The sequence below is a fragment of the Alexandromys fortis genome, unplaced genomic scaffold, assembly GCF_014885135.2.
Source record: "Alexandromys fortis isolate MF-2015 unplaced genomic scaffold, M_Fortis_MF-2015_v1.1 scaffold_53, whole genome shotgun sequence".
Classification (NCBI taxonomy): domain Eukaryota; kingdom Metazoa; phylum Chordata; class Mammalia; order Rodentia; family Cricetidae; genus Alexandromys; species Alexandromys fortis.
The window spans coordinates 5,812,328-5,822,625 of record NW_026067939.1 but is presented as its reverse complement, the minus strand read 5'-3'; positions in this window follow the sequence as shown (position 1 = coordinate 5,822,625).

Genomic DNA, 10,298 nt, shown 5'->3' with positions numbered 1-10,298 from the left:
ATTCCCGGCAAAAGCAATTCAAGGGAGAAGTTGGAGGGTGCAGTCTGTTATGATGGGGAAGCATCACCACTGGAGCTTGAAGCGTTAGCCGTATCACGTCATCCAGTCAGGGAGCAGAGAATAGCGAAGGCCGGTGCTCACTCACGGTCTCCTTTTCATTCAGTCCAGGCTCGTGGGATGGTGTCACCTGGATCAATGGACCTAATCTAGATAATCCCTGAGAGTCATGCCCAGAGTAGTGTCCTCCAGTGAGTCTGGATCCAGTCAGACTGGCAGTCAAGAGTGGCCGGCACAGATTCTGACTGACGCAGTGCGGCTGAACCATCTGGAGTGCAGACAGTGAATTATCTTCGTGTTTTGTTGTTGTTTTCGAGACAGGGTTTCTCTGTAGCTTTGGAGCCTGTCCTGAAGCTAGCTCTTGTAGACCAGGCTGGCCTCGAACTCACAGAGATCCGCCTGCCTCTGCCTCCCGAGTGCTGGGATTAAAGGCGTGCGCCACCACGGGGTTTATCTTCGGATTCTGCAGATTTCCCCCGAACGTTGTTTCCCTTCCCCGTCAACAAGGTGGAAAGCTGACTAAAAATACTGGCCACAACACAGTTACGTCACTAGCTCTGTGACATTGGGCACTTGGTTTCTGGGTTTGCAATTCTTAATCTATGAAGTGGAGAGCCCGTACTATGTGCCTTATGGAGATGTGAGGATTAGGCAGATGGATACTTACAAAGAGCTAAGAGCACCCCTGGGCATGGCAGCTCACTGTGTTAGCCATAATCACTATTCATCCACAGAGAGTATGTATCCTCTTCTGACTTGGCTGTTATTTTGACTCTTAAAATGGTGAGTTACAAAAGTAATTTTTCTTAGGCTGCCCATTAATTAGATTTGGCTCTTGTCTATCTGAATCAGCTACGGAACTCATTAACTTTGTAAAAAATGTAATATTTGGCTCCCAGGCTTATCACGGGCAATACTTTAAGAATTAGCAACGCGTGTCTTTTACAGTGTTTGAGAAATGGTTGGTGGTACTGGGTCTCCTATGAAATTCTCCTTTTAAGTGATTTCCTTTAGAATTCTAAGCCTTAACACTGTTTTTCTTACGCACCTGTGAACACTTTATCATCACGGTAATTGTGTAAATGTTTGTGAATCCCACTCTGTTTCGGTCACTTGAAAATGTAGAACTAAATTTAAGGTTATAATATTTATGTTGGCCATTCTTCTTTATATGTATTCTTCCACTTGAATAGGACCTTGGTTTTCTTACTCTGTTGATTGGTTGGTGACTGATTGATTGAAGCAGGGACTCCTCACGTATCCCAGGCTGGTCGCAAACCTGCTAAGGAACTGAAGATGGCCTTGAACTTCTGACCTTCCTGCTTCCACCTCCCAAGTGCTGGGATTATAGTCATGCAGCACCATGCCTGGTTTTATACGGTGCTGGGGATGGAACCTGGGTGTCGTGTGTGTTACGGAAGCATTCTACCACTAAGCTGTAATCTTGGTTTCCTTATTCCATTCCTTATCCGTATCTTGCCACTTATATTCAGGTTATAAATGATTCTTTGTGATAAGGTATAATGTAAATAACACTAAATCTGTAGGATTTTCAGAACGTGTTATGAATTTTCTTTACCACCAGAGTCCTTTCAGAATACAATCTCAATGCAAAAAAAAGTAGTCACCTTCTTTGTGACCTTTCCTCTTCTTCACCTGTTCTGGCTTGTGGCAAGTGTTTTGGCCACGTGTTGGTTATTTTGTTTCAGAATCAATTGTAATAGCCTTTACCAAACTTTCAGAAGGCATGAATTCCGTGGCATGCTATTCTTGTTTAGAAAAATTGGTCTGTGGTCAAGGCAGCCTGGGAAGTGCCCAGTGAACTTCATTACCTCATTGTCTTCTAGAACCTTTATTTTCTTAAGGAACACTGCCGTTCTCTAAGGGTTTAAGTGACCAGGAAACGCCCCACCCCCTGCCTCCTCTGGAAGTTTTGCTTCCCCAAAATTCCAATTAGACTTTGAGTCTGCAGGGCTCTCTACAGTAGGGCAACACTGTTAAGGTTTGGCTTATCTAGGCTGGTGCTTGTTCATGAAGTCCATAGGAGAATAAAAGGGGTGTTGTTAGGGTTGGAATGTGAAATGTCCCCGTAGTCTCATGGTTTTGACGCTGTCCCCAGTTACTAGGACCTGTTTTGGGAGGGTCGTGAGATCTTTTGCAGGTGGAGTCTCACTGCAGGTAGTGAGGCAGTTTTAACAGGCTTTGAGCTTTTACCCTGCTTCCTGCCAGGTCTCAATTTCCTGGTCCAGGGACAGGCAGTGTCAGGCTTGTGCCGGCTCCAGCTGTGAACCGTTTCCACAGCCACGCTTTCCACAGGGTGATGGGCTGTGCCCTCTGGAGGGACATCCAGATAAAGGCTCCTTTGAAAGCTGTGGATTGTTGGGTATTGGTATTCAGCAGTGAGAAAAGGAATAAATGGAATTGCTTGCCCTCAGTTAGGAGTGTTCCTAAGGTGAGGGATTGTAAAGACACTTTAATTAATTAAAAAAAAAAGGATTATATGCTAGGCAGTGGTGGCGCACACTGTTAATCCCAGCACTTGGGAGGCAGAGACAGGCTGATCTCCAAGTTCCCGGTCTACAGAGCTACTCAAAGAAACCCTGTCTCGAAAAACAAGAACAAAAAAAATTATAATGGTAAAAGTCAATCGTTTGAAAGTAAATGCACACTTTAAATGAAGAACCTCCACTGTTTTTGCCTAAAATCTACTAGTCTAGGCAGAGATAAAAACACAGAGGCCTCCCCATTCATGGGACACTTCAGCTGTTGATATGAGACAGCCATAGTTTAGTGTTAGACAGAGCCAGGTTACATATGAGTCCGGGGGGGACTTAGAGGGATTAACTGAGATTTTTTGACTGACATGTTTGGGAAATGAAAGAAATTACTTTAGGTACATTTCTGTATATATAATAACCCCCAAATACCAGACACAATTTTATTAAGATTGTCAAGTCTAATCTCTAACCAAGTTGTTCAGAAAGACATTTCACCTTGATTTCCTTTCTGTTAAAGCAGAATGAAAAAAAGATACCACCAAGTGAACCGCGTAGGATGAGCATTGCGCCTGACTTTGGCTCCACAGCGTAGCAGTACAGCGCCAGCATTCTAGATTCCTCTTTTATAAGATGAACAGTCTCACAAAGTTGACAGCCTCTTTTTAAAAATTACTCATTCGTTTTTTATCTATATGTAAGTGTGAGGTTTTATGCACTGTGCATGCTGCAGAGGACAGAAGAGGGTGTTAGATCCCCCGGAACTGAAGGTATAGATGGTTGTGGAGCCACCACAGAGCGCTGGGAACCAATAGAGCCTCTGGAAAAGCAGCCATTGCTCTTAGCCTCTGAGCCATCTCTCCTGCTCCAGCCGACAACCTCCTGCAGCACAGGCTACCTGTCATAGCATGTGTTTCATGCAAACTACTTACAAAGTCTTTGCATGTATATCACCTCCCTCGTTACAATGGCAAGAGGGACCAAGAGAGCCTTGGTAGGCCCAGTTTGGCAGGTATAAGGCTAAGAGTTAAAGCCGTGAACTCAGACAGACCTGATCTTTAAATTTAGTTCTGACACCACCTCTATGACCTTGGTCAGGTCACCTAGATGCTTTGAGTCTCCCTTCGGTTCCCTGTGAAATGAGAGTAATAATAAAATCTAATTTATAAGGCTTTTATGAGGCTTAAACCAGAATCCAAAGATCTTGGTGCACAGTAAGTGCTCAGTTAATACATTATTGTAGAGAATTTAGAAGAAAATGAGCTTCAAGAAGTGTCCTCTATTCAAGGTGACAGAAACAGGGGGAGCTATAATTCCGACTGTGGTGTTCTCATTCACAATAGGAAAACCTTAGGGGCCCTGGGCTGGGTCAGCTGTGAGTCTGGGTTGTCACTACTGGCTCTGCTCAACAACACTCTAGGGCCAGCTTGACCGCTGCACCAGGAGAGAATTGTGTGTGTGTGTGTGTGTGTGTGTGCGCATGCATGTGTGTGTGTGTGTGTGTGTGTGTGTGTGTGTGCGCGTGCATGTGTGTGTGTGTGAGAGAGAGAGAGAGAGAGTGGTAGTTACAAGTTAAAACCCAAGTGTGGTCACTTAGGATGAACTCAGGCCAGTGGTTCCTAATCACTGGGAGAACTGTGTCCACCGAGATTGTCTTCATGCAGGGAGCAGGGGGATGTTAGCTCTGGCTGAGGCATCCTCGTGGGTTAAGCCCCTGTTCTGCAGCGATTTGGAGTGGGCCCAGCACAGACCCAGCAGGGTAGAGGCGCAGACAAGCTGTGTTTTACTCCCTCTATTCAGATGTAAAGGAAGAAGGAGAAAGGCTTTCTCACACTCAGTATCTTTTTAACAATCATGTTTATAAGCTTTATCTACATAATCCAAAATAAAATATTTAAGCTCCTTAATAGGCTCTTAGAAGCAAAGATTTGGCAAGCTCTTCGGAGTCTGTTTACTGCCTTGGGTTTGTAGTTACAGTAAGCCAATATGTATTTTTAGGTGGAACTTGAAGTTTACACTTACATATAAGATCCATAAAAGAACACCAGAGAATAAGATATTCCCAGGATGCCCCGCTCACATTTGCTATTCACTACCATTAATTGGGACTAACAAAAGCATCGGATGCTGTAGAACTGATATCTTAGACTCTGTGAGGCTGGGGAAAAGGGAGGGCCCCCTGGGGAGGAGGCTGGTCCCAGCATAGAGGTGAGAATGGAAGGCTGAGGGGGAGTCAGGGAAAGGATGGCTGTAAAGTGTAGCAGATCCGATGAACGAGCAAGTACACCTACAATAGCTGGGTGTGATGGGCACTTGTTATTCCAGCCCGTGGGGAGCCAGGCAGGGACACAGCCGTGGGCTGGGTTGCAGATATACTGGGCTACAGAGTAAAATACTGAAATAAAAATGAAGTAAGGGAGACAGAATAGACACAGCAGCTACCAGGTATCAGAGCGCATGTACTATACAACTGAGTAGGTGGTGCTTTTCTCAGATCTATGGTAACATGCATATACACTTGCCTCTTGACTCGCCTCTAGGGAAAACTATGGCCATCTTTGATATGCTCCATTTTACATGGCTGTGGTTTTGTTTTGAGGCAGGGTCTTACTTTGTAACTTAGGCTGGCCTTGAACCAAGAATCTTCCTGCCCAGTCCCCCAGTGCTGGGATCATAGGTGAGAACCACCAGACTCTTCCTTATAAATCCTCTCATAATCTCTCCTCCGCTGGGATCCGTGGCGGCTTTTCCCTTTGAACCCAAAGAGCACAGCACATGCTACGGGCTCGGTAGTTTATGAACGGCTCTCTGCATGTTAGAAAGGCTGAGAACTCAGTACCTGCTCAGTCCACTAAGCTGGATGATTTAGCAGTTCCAACTTGATGTTGAAGTCTTGGAGAATTCCTGGAGATTTGCTGGTCTTTATTTTACAATGGAAGCCTAGAGAAACCGAACTCTGATGTTATCAGAAGATGGCAAACAGCAGTAGCAGCAGTAAGGAAGATAGCCTCATGAGCTAGGAGGGAAAGCAGAAAAAAGGGGAAACAAGAATTTTATATTTTCTTTAAGTTTTCACTCATGAGACAGTGTTAGGCCGGGAAGCAGTCAATCATGACTCAAGCTATTTGGTGTAATTATCCTTCATCTGCTAATTTCTAGGAAGGGAAAAATATGACTTAAATGCACTTCCGCACAGCTGTTGATTGGGCATAATGGCATAGTAATCATGGGACTGCTGATAGAGTGGAGTTGATGTTGGAACATCATTGTCTGAGGAACCAAGGGCTCCAAAGCAGAAACAACATCCAGCTAACCAAGGTTCTCCACACACGCTTTCTCTTTGTCTGTACTTCAAAGTCAATTAGACAGAGCAAACAAAAGCCAGTTAATTACATCAATTTTGAGGTCAGCTCCAACAACCTAAATCTCTATGACAAACAAACCACAATTTTAAAAGCTGTTTTTTTAAATCAATACATAGTCAACAATCATAATAAGAGAAGCTGCAAGACATTTACCAATACATCAATAAATTCCAAACGAGTCTTGTGCTTTGATGGCCCCTTCTGCTCCCAGATGAAAACCTACCCATTCCAGGCAGGCTCACTGACTGTGACCCAGGGAAGCTGCAGCTTGGCAGCCATTAAAATCCTCCAAGGAATGAGACTTGGCAAATATCTCAACCTAGATGGAAAGCAGATGAACGCGCTCACAAATGGGACAGCACCTTGTTTCAAACCTCAGGGGTGGACACAAGAGGTTCTTTGGAATGCTTGATAACACAGCTGTGGTCATTCTTTGTAACCCGGAAGTTTTCCTTTCTCTTCTCAATGATCAACCTCTTCCTCCTTAACACGTTGTTGCCATTGGTGGAGAGATGAGTCCTGAAGAAAAGACGTCACCTCTTTGAATCCACATCTCTCTTGCTGCTTCCATTTCTCTTACTAGTGCCATGTGGACGGTGGGGAAGTGGAGGCTGGGGAACACTTCCTGCTTCTGAAAGGACTATAAATGCGCTTCTTTTGGTTTAAGTACAAATGTATTTTAAGTGCAGTGGCCATTTTTAAACAAAGGAGGTTATCTCTAAGGCTCCATGTTGTAAGGCTGAGGTGGTCTTGAGAAGGGGCCGTGCTTATGGTCAACACCTTATTGGTTCTATATCTTTTAAGGATTGGTTCCACATCTTCGGCAGCATGCAAGAGGGATGCCATCCAGGGAGGGGCCGAAACAAGTGCAGCGATTACCCACCTCATGGTTCCAGGCAGAGAGCGGGGTAGATGCCGCTGGCTAAGATGTTCCAAAAGTTCAGGCCTTTCTTTCTGTTCTAAGACAGTCATTCATCCACTTTACCGAAACACAGCTCTGAGCTCCAGCCCTGGCAAATGTGTTTCAGATGTGAGCTCACAAGGGGCGAAGGTGAAGGTGAAGGGCCGGATGCTGGCCATGCCAGTCTCTTTGAAAGGCCTTCTCAGACCTCTATTCCACTGTTCAGTGTGGGCTCCTTACCTATAAGGGAGAACAGAGCAATGCATGTTTTGGTTGTCTAGCTTTTTAGGAAAAGAGAAAGGAAAACTGGGCTTGAGTGACCTTTTGGTAGCTGTGTGTGTCCTATATCCCATGTGTGGACATGCCTCACTGTTCATTACAGCACCCTAGGGAGTATTAGAAATGATGGCCAGGTAACCCTTGGGCCAGTTAAAGCAGGTCACTGGGTAGGACACAACATGGGTCATTTAAAAAGGATCTTTAGGCAGCTTCAGTACGTAGCTGAGGGCTAGAATTTCTCTCTAAATGCTGCCTCAAGTAGTAATTCTGACCCAGTTCTCATTGGAAACCAGAGATGCTTAAAAAAGTGCTAGCGAGGGAAGGAAGGGTCTTATTGATTAGAGAAAAAGAAACGCAGAGGGTGAAGTCTAAAGTGAGGAAAGAGGGCACCCTCCCTACCTCCCACAAGTGGTGACAGCCAGCTCTTGGCCTTTCCCATCGCTCCCAGGCAAAGGCAGGATAAACCTGTGGTTCTGGGGAGGCATCTCGCCTTGATCCAGCCTGCAGTCAAGGTTGAACAGAGCAGGTAACCTGGTTCTGCAGGCTGGACTCCTCCACGCCAGTGAAGGTGCTTAGCTGAGATCCTAGTGGGTAATTTAAATGTCTGTTTAATCCCAAGCCACTTTTGACTGAATAGGATGCTTAGGGTTTGAATGCCAGGGCGCTCTCTACCCAAGTCCCTCAGCCTAAACTGCAGACATTAGATCCACTGGCTGGGCAGCTGCCAAAAAGCCCAGTGCTAAAACGCCCTCATTCTTCTGGGAGCTTGGTTATTTTGAAGCCAAACAGCTGGTCTGTCTGAGTCCCTGGTGGTGTCAATTAGCATGGGATTTTCCAGACTCTTGGCGCTGAGCATGCATCCAGACGGAAGCTTGAGGAGGTGGAAGGACTTGTCCAAGGTCACCCGAGCTATTGGTTTCAGCTCTGGGATACCAGCACCAACCTTGAAATGAAATGGAATGGGTGTTTCATGCAAAGCAGAAATTAAACACATGTGCCCAAAGACACATCAGGATCTAATCACCGCTCTCAACCTTTCAAGGCCCCAAATGAGGCCCATCCTGCAGGAGTAACTCAGCGAGCAAAGGGAAATCTAACCACCACATACTTTCTGTCTCAGCCAGAGCTGTGCACTACACGGAAGCCCCAGCAGCATCTCCCTCAGCCTGGGTTCCCCCAGATGCTCGGCTGAGCGGATGCCTGCAAGCCTCTGCTCCTCCGCCCGTTATTTAGAATGCCTCGACAGGGTTGCATGCATTCCAAGCATGCATTCCAAGGCTACAAGAACTCAGCCATCTTTGGGATTTATGTGGAAAGGCCTGGTTGGTAGCTGAAGTCATGCACAGACTGACGAGCGCTTACGGTAATGGGCTCTCCGAGTTCAGTGTCGTAAGCTCTCTAGGTGACTGCGAAATGATTGATTCTGAAGATGAACACTGAAGAAATACATTGATTACTCTGAAGTAAGTGGACCATTAATTCTTGACCTTAGAATCTCTAAAATGTTTTAAAAGAAGTTGACTTAGCAGTTACTTCGTTTTATGGAATTAACTCTTTTCCCCCCCTTCTTTGGTTAAATTATCTTTTGGGAGGCCTAGCCAACAAACTTCATAAGTCCCAGGAAAATAAGATAGAGCCAGCTATTAATCATGATGTCCCTTAACGCCTTACATGCACGTGAACTTGAGGTTGAAATCCTAACAGGCGAGTCAGGTGTAGTGGGGTGAATCTCTGAAAGCTTAGAACGGCCTCCCAGCTACCCTGGAAGTGGGTGGAGCCCTTGGTCTACGGCGAGCTCCTTGCTGAGGTTGGCAGACTCAGTGGCATAGCATGGCACGGCACGGTAGGCAAGACCTCTGCCGCTGATCTACAACCTAGTCCAGGAAAAGAAATCTTTTATCTAAATTTTTGTGTTTAATCACATTTATTCCTGCGTGTAGGTGATGCCCACATGGCATGTACGCATGTGGCGGTCAAGAGACAACTATGGGAGTTCTCTACTTCCACTATGTGAGCCCTGGGAATCAAACTTAGATCATCAGGCTTGGTGCCAAGAGTCTTTCTCTGCTGAGCTGTCTCGCCAGTCTCAGGAAAATAAATAAATATAGAGAGAGATTAAAGAGCATCCCCAAGGCCATTCATTTAAGATTTGAACCAACTCTAGTGCGACTCTAACTTGAGTTTCCTAATCACTGGGACCTGGAACCGGCAATTGCCCAAGGCGTTCTCCCAAAGGCTTTCAACATTTCTTTGCAGGAAAGGACACCACCCTTCAACTCAATGAAGAGAAACATGGTTCCAGGCTAGTGGCATTTATTTCTCCTATCTCTGGACTTAGAGGGGCGCAGCAGCTCCAGCTTCCAGCACTGGCCTCACAGGGGCAGGTCACATGGTGGAGGAGGCTGCTACTTCTGTTGAATACAGGTGCCTTTCACTCTGACTTCCTCTTTTGCTGGCCGTTTTCCTTCACGTGTCTTAGGAATCTGTGTCAGCTCTTAGGGTACTTTAATACGCTGGATGCCCAGTCTGGACTCTTCCGGTTTTGCGATGGTGACATCTGCCAGGCTTTTCCTTTTGAATAGCGTCCACTCCATTGATGTCCTCAGCGTTTCTCACCTATGTGGTCAACAGGAGACAGGTTTTCTAGGAGACACAGAGCTGAGGGAACCAAAAGAACTATCTGGAGAAGGGAGCACCTGAAGCTACATATAGGCCGGGCCCTGTTTGCTGAAGCCGGAGAAAAGAAGCTGGGGCTGGGATGGGGGTGAGGGCAGGGGAGCGGGCCGGAAGTGGGGGTATGAGGGTGGCTGAGGAAGGCTGGGGCAGCAGGAATGAGGTAGGAAGTGGGGCAACGGCTGGGTAAGGGCCTTAAACTTGAGCCTCCTGGCAAATTCACAAGTGCAGAGCGTTGCTATCCGCAGTGCCAGCGACTAATCAAGGAAGATAAAGCAGGCACGATGTTGGATCGCTGGGAGTTGCCATGACTCTGCCCCCTATAGCTGAAATTCTGCTGTCTGCTGTCGATCCCAGTGCCTTCCTCCTTCCCACAATTCTACACTGATAGGCTGAAATCATTCCACAACTCCTGGGCAGGGCTGCCAACCCTGAAGCACTGTAGCTTTGACTAGGGCTTTTAAGAGTGTACTCTCTGAGTCTAGAGGAAGCAGGAGGGTGCTGGGTCCTCGGCGTGGGCCCTGAGAG